General features: G+C 40.3%; 1 protein-coding gene across 6 annotated transcripts in view; it reads left to right on the top strand.

Annotated features, from left to right (window-relative positions):
- The window catches only part of LOC116617599 (cartilage oligomeric matrix protein-like), a 39035-nt gene that overhangs the window by 6018 nt on the left and 18217 nt on the right, over positions 1-14800 (top strand). For 4 of the 6 annotated variants that reach the window (XM_048728216.1, XM_048728221.1, XM_048728222.1 and 1 more), the window contains exon 2: positions 4197-4313. The exons of 1 other annotated variant lie outside the window; for it this stretch is intronic. The gene's annotated coding sequence lies outside the window, so the exon portion shown is untranslated. Of the gene's footprint in view, positions 1-4196; positions 4314-12800; positions 13307-14800 lie in introns of those variants that run through there. One more of the 6 variants, XM_048728218.1, reaches the window with a different exon arrangement.

Genomic DNA, 14800 nt, shown 5'->3' with positions numbered 1-14800 from the left:
AAGGAAAGGGAGCCTAGAAATGAGAGAAATAATAACTCATGAATAGCGTTTTATTACTCTCTAGATAACTTTGAATGTTTTAAATAAGCTTTTGTGTATTAATTTGATTTGAGTTACAGATGCAAGTAATTCTCATTACTTTTTTAGTTTCCAAAACTTGTATTGCCCTCAACCCTAACCCTAGCACGGCCTTTACTTATACAAGTCTACGACTATGTTCTTGCGCTTACTGTGTACTGCGCTTAGGGCATAATGCCAGGAAAAAAAACTACAGGTTCTTTAAAAACACTCTTAAATATTTCAAACCAAGAAAATGAAAGTTAGTAGGTATTCAAAATCCCAGACTTCCTTTTAAGTAACGAAAATGAAATTTGGCTCGTTTTACGGTTTGATTCAGATGTGCCTGATCTTTTTGACAGCAGTGGCTGGTCCTGGGCTGGTCCTGTTGCTTCAATAAAATAAAAAAGATATTGCCTTTAGGTGCAGAATGTTGAGGGGTTGGAAGACTTTGTCATAGTTTTTCAAACCACCCTATGATAAACCCTGAATCCCGGCCACTGTGTGACTCAGCAATACATATTGGGCAAGCCTTAACTGCAACTCGGATTTCGGGTACCAAATGGCCGATTTATCGTTACTAGAAGGGTCTAGTTGTTTACCTTGTATTTTTTTTTTTTTTTTTTGCTGCTTGTTGTCTGCCGTACTACCGCCGCATTTCCGAGCTAACCGCTGGAATCAAAGCTCAGCTAACACTTTTTAGATTCGAATGTCCATGTCTCGGTCCTCGATACTTACGTTTTTCAAATAACTTCAGAAGTTAGAATACTGTATCGTCACGTTGTCTCGTGGGAGGAAATGGTTCAGCCAATAAAATGCAATATACTGGTTTTTTTTACCTCTAAAGCAAGCTCTTTAGGTTTTCTTATTTGAATGTTACGCACAATGCAACACGGGCTATCAAACATGGATTCTTGTTTCAAATTCATAAGACTGTGTCTAAAAAGCATAAACAAATTCGTTTTTAATCCTAAAAACCTAGATTTACATTCCTGCGGTCTCCTTCTCAAGGATTGTCAGAAATAACAAAATATTGTTGATACATTATATGTTACATCAAAAAGTTTTGTTGAAAACATTTAAAATCTTCTGTAGTTTTATCTCGGCGCGCGCGGGAGAGACACTGGGATTCCAAGCCTGACCTCGCACCGTACAGTAGGTCAGTTGTCACAATAGGAAATTTTTCTATGACAGCAATAACTTAGGACGATCACTTTGCCCTCTGAAGCCAACGTTAATACGTCCCGAGTTGTTGTTTTAATAATGGGATACAATGAGCAGACATATATGTCGAATGTTTTAACACCGTATGATTAGCAGTGTTGATTAGATACGGTTAATTAAATTTGTGTTACTTTGCTTGTAAATAAACTGTTATCATAAAATGTAACCTTCCGAAGGAAACGCCAGTCTCACAGACGAAGAAAGCTTGACTGGAGGTACCCAGTTTGGATTGCACAAGAACCTCGTAGTCTCGACACCCGATTTTTGGCCGTTCGTTTCAGTGTAAGACTAGGAATTACTTACTACTGTAGTTGAGTTTCTTAAGTCACGTGTGATCACCTCCAGTATTGTTGGTAAAGATGTACACGGGCATTACTCGGACAACATTGGTTTATTATCAGATTTCATAATACGCCAACATAGGTGACCAAAACGACCCAGCATTACTGAGCAAAACCATCCAGCAATGTTGGCTAATGTTGAAGCCGTTTGCATGGGCTTATCATTGTGCCTTTGGCAACTCGATGATCTCGCGATACGTGGCTTATTACAGTAGCGGATCTAGGGGGAGGGTTTAGGGGGTTTACACCCCCCCCCCCCCCCCCTCTTTGGGTTTCCAGAAAGCCGTATGCAACAAACAAATTACCCCCTCCCCCTTTTGTCACTGGGCCAACCCCCCCCCCCCCCCCTTAGCAAAAAACTAGATCCGCCCCTGTGTCAGATAGATGTACTCAGATTTAATTTTCTGTCGATAGGATAAGTGTTTTGGTACTATAGCGAGAATCCCTGAATCCACCACTGCAATCTCACTGCTTATCAGAGTCGAGTTTCCCATGCTCTTCCTTAGTAATTCGATTATCTTTGCCGCTTCCCACGCCTCCCTGCGTGCCCTTTTCCTCTGCTCCTCGATGTCTCCTTTATCTCTTAGTGTCCCACCTGGTCAGTTTGAGGCGTCGCGAGATCTTCCTCTCTTTCCTTGTTAATTTTACCTCGCGAGCTCTCACCATGGCCTCGCCCACTCTGCATTCTCCGCAGTTCTTCTCCAAGGTGGCTCCGGACTCCTGTGCTCTCGTTTTTCGTCTGGTATTCAACAACTCATTATTGCACGACATGAATTCTCGCGATGTTTGAATGCTTAGAAAACCTCAATCTTCTTTTAGCATCGTTAAAAAGCTATAGAAAACGAGTTACTGAAATGTTTAATATTCTACGACTCTCGTCAAAATTTTCGGCCGCTAAACCGTTTTCTGGCTTCCGTCATTCAAGCTAAAGGAATTACATTGTTGCTTTTTAATTGGTCAGCGCCACGAGGAGAGATGGCGTGATTGGTGTTGGCCAATGAAAACGCTTCAAACATTTTGAATGAGGGGAGCCATTTAGCTGTTGGAAATCGTTTGCAAAATACTGGAAACCACAGTACATGATAAGCTTACGATTGTGAACACTGTACTATGATGCGCTAAATTTATCTATGCTCCGAAATGAGGATGACGAAAGTGATTGAAATCTCATTTGACAGGATGAAGAATTAGGGGGCGCATTCTCATGGCATGAGTAACTACTTATAGATCCTCATGATCCGGATTCACGCGTCTTCCTGCCATTATATTCACATTTGTAGTAGATACCATGGCGACGGAAGTGAGAACAGCATTGTGAAATATAGCTTTTAGAACAATTTATAACGTTAAAAGGCATCAAGTTAGTGAAACCAGAAGAACGAAAATACGTGTAAAGGCATCAAGTTAGTGAAACCAGAAGAACGAAAATACGTGTAAAGACAGCCCTCCTGCAATTTTGCCTTGAGATACTTGCTTTGAAACATTTCTTACTCGCAGTGTTCCATGGTTTATCGATATAGCATCAATACTACAACATATAGTATTGAAAATGTAGTATTAAAATAAAGAATGCTTTAGATTACCTGGTAGATCTAGGGATGAATCAAAAGATCTTCCGGATAATGATTTTTTTGAAAGGAACTTTCTAATTGACACCAGTTGTTTTGTTTGTTTCTTTATTGACTTTTCTGTGAATTGTAGGAGCTTTTCCTGTATGTGTGTGGCTGTGTGAATCTCACCCACCCATAAATATCTCCCCTTAGGTCTCCCTTGGTTCTCCCCTCAGAGTTCATCAACAGATCGTCGATATCATAGTCGGGTTTTCTTCGTAACCTTCAAGTTCACTTCAAGATTATCTCTAGTCTATTTTCGTGTGAAATATAAATATTGCCACACATCACAGTCGCTTCCATAACGTTACTGGTCCAACCAATCTATATTTATAAAATTTTGTTCTCGAAAATCAATCAAATTGTACTCAAAATTCCACTGCTGTATAGTCGCCCTCCAACCCACCAACCACCCGGGTTGTCTTGTCGCTCCAGAATTACAAATATTATCGCATCGTATTGATAGATGATACACTGGAGATGTGCCATATTTTGATGATTCTGATGTCTGCCTGAAGCTGGAAATTTTTTGGTAAACGTCCTGACCTCTGTCTTACTGTATCGCCCATCAAACTGGCCTTCACATCGCGGTCAAAATTGCCTCGACATTTTACCAAATTAATTAACAATATTGTCAAGAAGTCTTGATCTACATCGAGTCTAAGATTTCGCCGTTGTATTTGATACTAATCCCGGGCAAGCGGGGTCGGGTAAATGTAGACATAATCAAAGGGCGTGATATCATTCGCTTTCTTATTCAGTGTTGACGGGTTTTGCGCTACGCATTCCGTGCATTCCCAGAGCTTTATGCGGTCTGCTGTCCCGTCTCGCCGTACCAGCGGCTCGTAAATACTAGACCGTCGGCTCAGCGTCTGCCTCATAACCTGCCAGCAGTGTTGAGCGAGTGTTAGCGCTATTGTATGCCTGCTTTACGAGCGAGTTGTGATCATATTGTTTGACGCAGGTGGGCTGGTAAACGGGCTTCGAAGTTGACTGGAAAGGGACTGACATTTGCTGGCGTGATTCAACAGAGATTGGGAAACGGTTCAAGAGGAAATAGTACCGAGGTTTCTCTCGTGAGGTGAGATGATTGTGCTCTTTTGATGTTCACGTTAGTTCTCGCTCGCTGTGAGATCACCTTCACTTCTTTTCTTTTTGTTTGTATTAACCAGTATGAAATCCTCCCGATTTTCTCGCTCATCTTAATGATTGTAGCTTATCAAAGAATCGATTTAGTGTTTTTACTCGACGGTAAATTTGGCCATCAACTATATAACTACTATTTTGATGTGCGAGAATTCAATTTTCTCGGTTTCCCTAGAGGCTGTGGGCCTTGCGATTCAAGTCGTTCGCATGGTTGCCTGACCTCTGAAACTCGCTAAGTATAAAGCTCTTCAATCACACTACAGTTTCATTGTTTGTTTGTATAATTTTGTCATTGAATCACTCGACGTTACGACTCTTGCAAAGGTCGACTCGACCCAAGGAAACAACTTGCTACTCAAAACTCATTACGCAACATGAGATGCGCTAGGTGCTTGTTTGGAAAACATTTTCTAACGTTTGCTCAATCAAAAACGAGATTCTTTAGAGCATGCATGAAATACCTTGATTATCTAAATGTCGTTTTCGCAGGAATTTTCTCCGATGTGGCGATTTCTCCATCCTGATTCTAAGTGTGTTATCAGACGCTAATTTGCCTCCAAATGATTACGTTAATGAAGTGCTCATGTTAAGCCATTATTTCCTCTCGTTAGGAATATACGAGAACCGTTCATCTGCAAAATGATCAATCCTTTGTGTATTATAACGATTGTTGGCTGTGATTGCCCCGGCACTTTCCCTTTATCTAGCTACGACACGTAGAGTCAAAGTTCACTCACTCTACACACGAATCGATCTTGTTTTTGCAGAAATACCTGCTAAATCGTTCTTGTGTTGGTTGTACGAGTACGGTATTTTTGGCGCGGATTTTAAGCTATCTGTTTGCGCTAAGAAAACAAAGCATTACGATACCAGGCTTAAAATAACAAGATGTCAAGGCGTGAAACCTGGGGCTAAAAGTTAACCTCAGATGAATACGGAAGGGTTTCCGCCGTTGCGGTCGCAGAAATGTGGCGGTGTGTATGAAGTTTGCTCTTGCATGAGATAAAGCAAACAGGTTACATATGTGTCTTGAACATCGATCGCATGGATTATCCATTTTCCACCGCTAAGATCCGATCAAATGCGAAGTTTCAGCTCCATGTCCTTGTTATTTTACTGCGCGATTCTTCTTGCTCTCAGAAATTTAGCACATAATTTTGACTTTTCAAGTTGCTTTTGCGCACATCAGATTTTGGATATGTAAAGCGTGGTTACAGTCTACAGACTTTTTTGTATTTTCGTTCAAACATTCTTGGCGAACCGCCACTTTATCGCCTTTCCTTGTACGTTTATTTCCACGCACTCAAAATTGTAATATTTACAACAGTTTGTTGCATTTTTATTTTTGCGCAATTCAGCGCGAAAGCGCGCAGAAGTGAGGGACGGTAGGCGTTCGTAAGCACTTTTGTTTTTTCTATCGCGGGCCCTTTTTTAGAAAGTGACTTTGAAAAGAACACAAGCTATACACACATCGACTCCAGTCGGGTCAGTGACTGAACGCTAGCACAGTCTTATTTATATTCTTATTATACCCGCGCGGCTTGTCAAAGTGTTTGTGGTCGCCCGGGCTGCCATTGCGCGTTATGTTCTTGCACAACAATGATACTTCCAACAACCGAGCATTCTGACTAGGGGGGGAGGAGGTATTCCTAGGGGGGGGGGGGAAGGAGATATCGGCTCAAGGCACCTTAAAATTTAAGCTTCCTCCCATTAAAGTAAACATGTTTTCGGTCCCCCCCCCCCCTCCCCTATTTAACAGTCCCTAGGTTTACAGTAGACCTAAAAAAATAAAAAAAATCAGAGCCTCCCTTATCCCTCCCCCCCCCCCCCTTATAGAGCCTTTTTTTCGAAGCCCCCTTCGGGAGCTTGAAAAATTCAGACACCCCCTCTCCCCCCAATGTTTAATGAACACCCCTAGTAAAGTAGAATATGCTAAAAAGAATCAGAGATCAAATATTTAATGGACACTCCCTCATAATCAACAACTAAAAACGATCATGGGAAATACGAATCAGAAACACACGAGTGGTTACATTAGTTGACAACTGAATACTTGACCGAGCAAAGAAAAGGACCGCATGAACCCTTGTTGGCTACGGTGCTAGATCCTCGGTGACATTCTTAGCCTGTCCCCTCCCCCCAGAGTCACTATGATGAACGGCAAGTTCACGTGCCATTTCTATCGCCAACAACTTGAAAATGAAGATGGTCATTCAGAACTTCGTAGGATATCAGCATCTATATATAGCGACATCCGGAATGTCGAAAACATTGGCACGAGAATGTATTTTCACGCGATGGTTATTGTGATAATGTCTTTAAACACTCTTTTTTTATAAGGAGATTGAAAAGAATTTTGTTATATTATTTCATGAAACTCTACCTCCCGCCTTCCGCCATTTCTTGGATTTTATCAGCCATCCATGGATCTTATCGCGACCAAAAAAAGGACAGCATGCGAATTACTTATAACCGGCCTATTTTGAGCTCTTTTGATTTTATCCCATTATTTCCTTTAACATCCTTATCTGTTCTTTCACTTCCCTTTCATCTTTTATCTATGTTAAAATGTTAAAATGTCGATTGCAGCAGGGACTTTCACGGTAGCTCATCAACACTGTCGTTTTTCGGGTTATTTTATACTTATAAATTTGGTGTTTTTTTATCTTGTAAAGAGACATGGAAACTCGCCACCACCAATGGTGAACTCACCACCGGTGGCGAGTCAACCAACAGTGCTGGCAAGTTTGTTGATGGGGACTTCATCAGATACCCATCACACATTACAATATGGCGAGATATTTTAAAGAATGTCGATCAACCACTCCATTGTTATTGTTTATAGTTGAACATACAAGGGTTTTTTCGCAAGGAAACTTTAAAGTAACAATCTACGAATGAAGTCTGATACGTTATTAACGATATTTGATTGAAATTATCTTGATAAATTGCTTGAATTAGCAGATGGAAATGGATTCTTTGAGTCACTCGGCGTTGAGCGGGAGCATAAAATGGCGGCGTGATTGGCCTTCTTTAAGCAGATCTCTACGGATATATTTATTTGTAAGCGCATGTTCAAAATTTTGGAATGCTGTTATTATTGAAGAATCATAGAATTCCCTACAGCTCCTTGCCCGGTCTGATTCCTGCTGTTGATTCAGTGTCACGTGTTTATGACGTCATGGCACGTGTTCGTGTTGAATATACCACCTACAGCACATGCTGAGCTAAGACCTCTCGTCTTGTCTAGACCTCCCTGGCTCTCGTGCCGCGCGTGGGTAGCGTCTTCACAATAACGAAACAGAAAGCAATATTTGAACTAGCCAAGTGCGCTAAAAAGCCACGCGCCATGGCATGATCTATTCGCGACAACTCAGAAAACATATTATCAAAACAGGGCTCACAAGAAAGCGAGCCTTTTTGGTTGGGTTATATTTTAAAATACCTCATCAAAAATTAGACAAGTATTACATTATCGAAATTATATTGTTATATAGCTCCAAATGCCTTTCCATTCTAAAGTTTAGATTTCTTTATACTTCTGTTATTTATCCATCATGTATTTGCCATCCCTTTTGACCTCTGCAATGCAGTTATTCCAGAATGTTCGTCATTCCCTTGGCTCTCAAAACAAACTGAAAACCTCATCGCAACTTTCTTTTCACGTCTGTTTGTCTACTTCAAGAGCCGTTTCAGAGCGGTAACCCATTCGATCAAAGTCTAACCTTTGTCTCGAATCCCTTTCAGGGATACTGAAAGTTTGCTGCAATTAGGGTAAGAGAAAAATGCATTTAGTATATGTTGGCACTTAAGTGATCAATACTTATTGCTTGTAAACCATTCGTAAGCACCGGACATTGAAGAAATCCATACTAATGACCACCCCACCTTGTAGCTAATGAGGTCGAAGTCTCGATCGCACTTTCATAAAATTGTCACAGTAATCGAGTTATTAAGGAGAGCCGCCATGATTTCTCATCAAAGTATTAAGAGTTAAACTGCATAAAAATAGTATAATTTTAAAAATTATAAGCTACGTTTTTTATTAGATAGTCCTCAATTTTGCAAATGATTGAAATATCTGCAGCAATCAAAGAGAGGTATTTCTGTATCGCACACGTATACCTTCGGAATTCCAGCGTCTAGACTTCAATGAGTCGAGCAGAAAATTTATCATCATAGAAAGTGCTATCAGTGTTTGTCATGAAAGATATAGGTGGGCTAATGCACTGTCCCAGTCCTTCACACTCCTTTCCATCCTTGACCCCTAGCATGGTGATTAGATGACTTTCTCTATTTATCTCGACCCCAAAGTCTTTAAAGAGCCAGTACCAGCCTCACCTTTGTAATTGTTTTCATCAATACTAAAAGAGAAAATATGTGATAAAATCTCTTACACTCTGAAAACAACGGTTTGTTTTTCGTTTACCAAAAAATTAATTTTAATTACCAAATCAAGCAACGGAAATGGATACTTTTTCGTATTCGTACTTGGTGCTTTACTATGATGACAAATTCCGGCTAACATGGACACCCTTACCCCCCCCCCCCCCCCCCATCTCCCTCTAGCTTCTGTGTGACCAACAACGACAGCGCAGGAGATCCTACACCCCGACGACATAAAATAACAAAAAAAAAATTGTTGTATCTTGTTGAAATACTCATTGACAAAAGCCATGTAAAGCTAATCGCTTGTAGTACGTTTTTGTGTTTTCTTGTTTTGACACTCATGAAAGAGTTAAGCCATGAAAAGCTAATCGCTTGTAGTACGTTTTTGTGTTTTCTTGTTTTGACACTCATGAAAGAGTTAAGCCATGAAAAGCTAATCGCTTGTAGTACGTTTTTGTGTTTTCTTGTTTTGACACTCATGAAAGAGTTAAGCCATGAGAATGAGTTGAAGGGTTACCGTCAACAGTTGACCTGAAGGTCAAGGCAAGGAATGGGCTGCTAGGGACGACCGAAGATACCGTGTCTTTCCCGTATAAGCGCCTCACCTTTTTGTCTCCCATCTTTGACCTCTTTTTTTCTCCCTCTTTTTTCCCTTCTTTCCTTTTTCCAATTTTTTTCCTTCTTTCCTTTTTCCCCTTTTTTCCCTTCTTTCCTTTTTCCCCTTTTTTCCCTTCTTTCCTTTTTCCCCTTTTTTCCCTTCTTTCCTTTTTCCCCTTTTTCCCCTTTTTTCCCTTCTTTCCTTTTTCCCCTTTTTACCCTTCTTTCTTTTTTCCCCTGTTTTCCCTTCTCTCCTTTTCTCTACTTTTTCCCCTCCTCTCTTCCCCTCCCGTCTTTTTCCTTCTCTCTTTCCGTGCCATCTATCCTCTTCCCTCTTTTCTCCCCTCATTCACGTTCTCTCTTTTTCTCTCTTCTTTTCCATTCTCTCTTTCTCTCCCCTCTTCCCCCCCTCTCTCTCTCTTCTCGCCCCCCCCCCCCCCCCCCCCCCCTCCCCGCCGCCCCCACTTTAGCGGTTATGTAGTATCGGTTAAACAAGTCCAAACATTTCAATTTGCATCATTTAAGGTTTCTAGGCCGTCTTAAACAAGAACATCTGTGGAGTTCATCTCTCGTTAATATTCGCGTTGTCCCTTAGAGTCATTGACAGCCACCATTTTGTCATCTAGCAAAGCACTAAGTGCTTTTCCATCGGCTGATTTAGTAAAGCCTTCAGAATATTTTTTATGAATTTGGTAAATGAAATTTAAACCTTTGTTTGTTGATAGTTATTTCGAGACTGTTACATAGTTTTAAGGTAAAGCTTTGAATAAGTTCCCACCACCGTGGAAAACATTTTTCAAAGTTTGAGAAATTATACAGGAAATAATGTCGGAAAACATCTAGAAAAACTGTTTTTTTTTTTGGGAATTGATTTTGTTTTAACAGGTTCTAATGAAGATTTTTAAATGGATACATTTTACAAATGACTACTGACATGTTAAGTCCTAAAAAGACACCAAAACCAAAGCAGCAGGCTTTTAACTTTTCTGGTACAAGATTTTTGACGCCTATTAGTAAAAACTGCTCGATATTCTGCTGTAACTTGTCAGGAGTACCGTTTGTCTCTCCGCCTTTTTTAAGAAAATAATCTCTCCTCATATTTAGCTTATCAAAAGTATAAACCTGATCACGTCAGGCCTTGTCTCAAAATGTTTAGACATAACAACTATTAGCAACTAAGCATGGACGGCGCTGTTCAATACATTGTCCATTTGCCGCTGAAATCTCACGCTAATGAACTAAATCAGTCTCTTCTCAGCCCCCCTACCCGGCATTAGTGTCCATTGTCTGTGTAATCAATCCTAGCTAAACCCCGCCATGTTGTGGGTGTGCGGCTCAGTTCAACCCTAACTGCTGCTGACGTAAACAGTACCGTGATATAAGCCTTAAGGTTGAAGGTCCGCCGGGGTATAGTAGATACATCTATGTTGTAAACAGTCAAGCTCAACGGAGAAACCCTTGAGAACGAGTCTTCGCTCTTCCTGGAGACCAGCTTTTCCAATTTTTGTAAGTTTATTTCATTTCTTGATTTGTTGGGATCCCATTCTAAATTTGATAAGTAAGCAAGCTGGCAAGCAAGCTCCCATACTTGCTGTTGTTTTAAGAAAGGAAAAGTTTTTTCATTATACGTAAGCAGTGAAGTTGGATTTTAAAATACTAACGCTATCATTGATACGGTCAATTACCCATCGTAGAAATGTTTACCTAGTTACCTAGCCTCCCCACTGCATTACGCCAAATACGAAACAGTGATAGTCAACCCGAAAGGCGTAAATCACTGTATTGTACAAGTTTAAGCATTCGACAAAGATTAACGAACATTATCGTGCGAGCACAAAACGTCCAGAAAACATATTTCTATTATTAGAAATGATCTGTCACGCTCACCGTTTTGTCACGCTATGGTAACGCATGTACACTGTTATGTAGTGTGTTTCTGAGAAATCCCGCAACCACAAAGTAAGCTAAAATCGCTAGAGAGGGTTTGCCAAAGTTCTTGTTTTAGGCTTGGCATTGGCAGCATATATTTCACCCTAGCAAAATACCCAGTCCGAGAAAGCATTCATTTCAATCGGCTGATCTGAGAAATTTATTGCGATATTTTAAATTTATATAATTAAGCTATAACATTATTTTTAGATGGTTGTTGCATCCCAAATTAGTCCTTTAAAATGTCGAATGAAAACAATAACAAAGGTGTGGCTGACAAGTGCTCTTTAAAGTCACTTTGACTGTTTGTATGAATTGCATTTTTAATCGCGACGTTTATCCGAATAACTCAATTCCACATCAGAAAAATGCACTGCGGTCTAAGCTCTTAATCGCAAACATAAGTATTTCATTGCATCACATACCAAAACTCACGCACGCACACACAACGTAAGGCTAAACAAATCAGTCGGTAAGGGTAGAAAATATAATGGATCTCCAGAACTCTTATGATCACAAACACGCACAAAAGGCCAAACAGATAGAACTAAGCTATAGGTCGATAGCTCGCTCTTTGACTCTACTGAAGCCACTTCAAACGTGCGGCAATATGACTGTATCAAATCACTGTGTCTAGCCACCTTAATGAACGTGCGCAGAGTGGCTAAGCATGGCAGACAGAGCTATCCTAAGTTATTCCATCGTCTGCTAAAGTACTTTCTAACGTCTCTCTAGATAGGGTGTTTAGGATTGTTATCCTGTGAAATGGTTTTATCGCAGGAAATAATTTGTCAACCGTTTTGAAACATTAGTTATAGTAATGCTCTCCTGATGAAATATCTTTTCAGCTAATAGCTCCGGCACAGAATTCGAGGTACAACATTATTTTAGAAACATGTTGTTAATGTCTTATATAGGATGCCCGAGGATTCGAGCCTCGTTTAACAAACTATTTCAGGCCGGTGTATAAAGATCAAATACCATCAAGAATTACTTATCCGAGAGCTAAAAAAGCGAGAAATTTAACTAAATTAGTTCCCCTCCTTCGTATTTGTAGCGCGCAATGATTCATGGGAAGGTGGTATGGCATATTTTGCAAAAAAAAAAAAAAAAAAAAAAAAACACTCGTAGTCTTTTTCCTTTGAGAGTCCGACAGAACTAAAAGCTAATCCCACATTCCATATTCGACGTTGCCAATACCTTCCTTGGTATAATTTATACAGTTGCTTTTCGTGTGGTTGTAAGCGAAGCAGTAGTAAAGTAAGGGACGACTGATCCCCCCCTCCCCTACCGATATTTATAACCTGGAGAATGTGAAATGCAGCCAACTTTTCGCTTGAGCGGGCACGCCCTCGGGAAATATTAGCTCATAAGTATATCTTGGATAAGTTCTAATTACAATGATAATACTAATACAGGATATGAAAATAAGTAAATTTTAAGAGATCTATTTGCTTCCGAAGAGTTTTATTGTTAAATGCAAGAAAAAAAAAACACACGTTCTAAGTTGATAATGCTGCTTTTACTTGATCGGTGGACAATTGTCTTCAGAGAACATTACATTTTGCTCTCAATCGTATTCACGCGGCATATCCTGTTTTCCACGACATTCCTATCAACAACAAACACAGACATCACTCCCTCGGCCCACGTAATCTCTCCTACAAACACGTGAGTACGGCCTCAGGGCCTTAAAAGGTGGGACCAAAAATAACAAACATAAGAAGGCAACGTCACGCCATAGGCCGGAGTGCCCTTACGGCGCTCACAAGCCGGAACACCCTGTGATTTAAACTCGGAATATAACTGCGTGATCAACTACACAGCTCTCAACATATGGAAAAGATTTGTCATAGAAGCGGAGACACGGTGCTCAAACAAGGCTTTTTGTGAAAGCGAAACCGAGTGGAATTTTTAAGGTGCTTCGAGCTAACGCGTCTCGTTAAAGACTTGAAAGACTTTGTTCTATTCCTGGTTAAGTTCAGACGTTAGGCTTCGCCTCTAGGAATTCTGGTACGTACTAACAAATTTCGTGTCTCAGTCGACACAATCGTCACGTAAAAAATATGATCTGTTGAGGCTATGCTAGATTCTTTACAATACTCCTTAACTTGGGTCTGTTCGGCGAGGTGGGTTTGGTTGCCGTCAGGGCTCCAGTGACCTGAGTAGTCCACAGTGTAGATAGGTATATTGTTCTGGCTCTTGCATGATCGAAAAAGGGCTTAAGTCAAGCGTCAACCTGTCCCAGCTCACCACTGTAGGTCGCCTGTGGTTACAAGTCTCGTGTGGGGCATATTGTTATGCCCCGTGTAACTGTGATTCCGTTTCGATCAACCCAAATCTTGCAGCCAAACAACCATTTTCTTTCCACTTTAACGTTTCAGATAAGTATAACGTGTCCTCGTCTATTGAACTTTGTAGTGACATTTTTTTTGTTATTCATGTGACATGTTCTAGAAATGTTGTCCATTTGCCATTCAAATGTCATGCCGTCTGTAGGAATTTTGCGTAAAAGTGATCATTGAATATTTCTGGCCGTGTAGCCAATACCAATACTCCATTTGGCGTCTTTCTATCTTTTTTAAATGTTATATTAGCTCTAATATTGCATTTGATCAACTGAGCACTTCTTTAGTCAAGCAACGTTTGAAAGACATTTTATAGTTAGGGAAGAGCTACAGCTGCATTGTTTAAGTGCATTTGACTGTTTGATTGTAAACAGACCCTGTTTTATTTACTTTTTTTTAAGACGACCTTCCCAATCATATCTTCAAGTTTTATTCCAGTAAACATCTTAACTTTGGAGGAAAAATCCTGCGATGCTTTGCTTAGAGAAAAAGCCGTTACTTTGCTGGAAGCAAGATGCTAGCGTGACACGATAACTTGTGTCGGTAATTGCTAAGTGGCGGTTTGATTGTTTCATCTATGAGGTCCATTAAAGCCTTTTGTGTGAAAATGGGTTAAAAGATTAGCCAAGTACTTTTTGTACTAGCGCCGGCAAATTGAATGGTCAAAGGCACGGCTTTACATCATGTAGGGAGGTGATGTAAGTTCGCAACACTTCCTTCCTTTGAACAAAGCGGTCACACAATCCTGCATCAGTGTCGACGTTTTTCGCTGTTTGCCAGTGTCTTAAAAACGAAGCGCTTGTCTTCTTGAAAGCAAAATGCATCTCTCAAACAACCCATCTTTTATCTGTTTTGTCAGTCATGTACGTTATCGAAGTTCATGACGATGGATCGTGTGATTTATTTAATTGATGTGTACTTCAGAACCAAATGCTTAATACGAAGGCGATGATTTCTCTTCGCACAAAAGACGAGCAATCTTCTGAATCATCACATGACACCTTAAAATTTGCTATTTAAATAAGTATTTTTTTCTAGCATTGGTACAGTACCTCTGCATTCGACTGCTACCAATCCAAGTGTAATCTTTCCATCTGTTATCAACTTTTACCAAAAGCGTCCACCCTCGAGCCTTAGAGATAACCGCCGATGCTATGCA

The sequence above is a fragment of the Nematostella vectensis genome, chromosome 5 (assembly GCF_932526225.1).
Source record: "Nematostella vectensis chromosome 5, jaNemVect1.1, whole genome shotgun sequence".
Classification (NCBI taxonomy): Eukaryota; Metazoa; Cnidaria; class Anthozoa; order Actiniaria; family Edwardsiidae; genus Nematostella; species Nematostella vectensis.
Note: the sequence above shows the minus strand (reverse complement) of the source record. Positions and strands in the feature narration are given on the sequence as shown.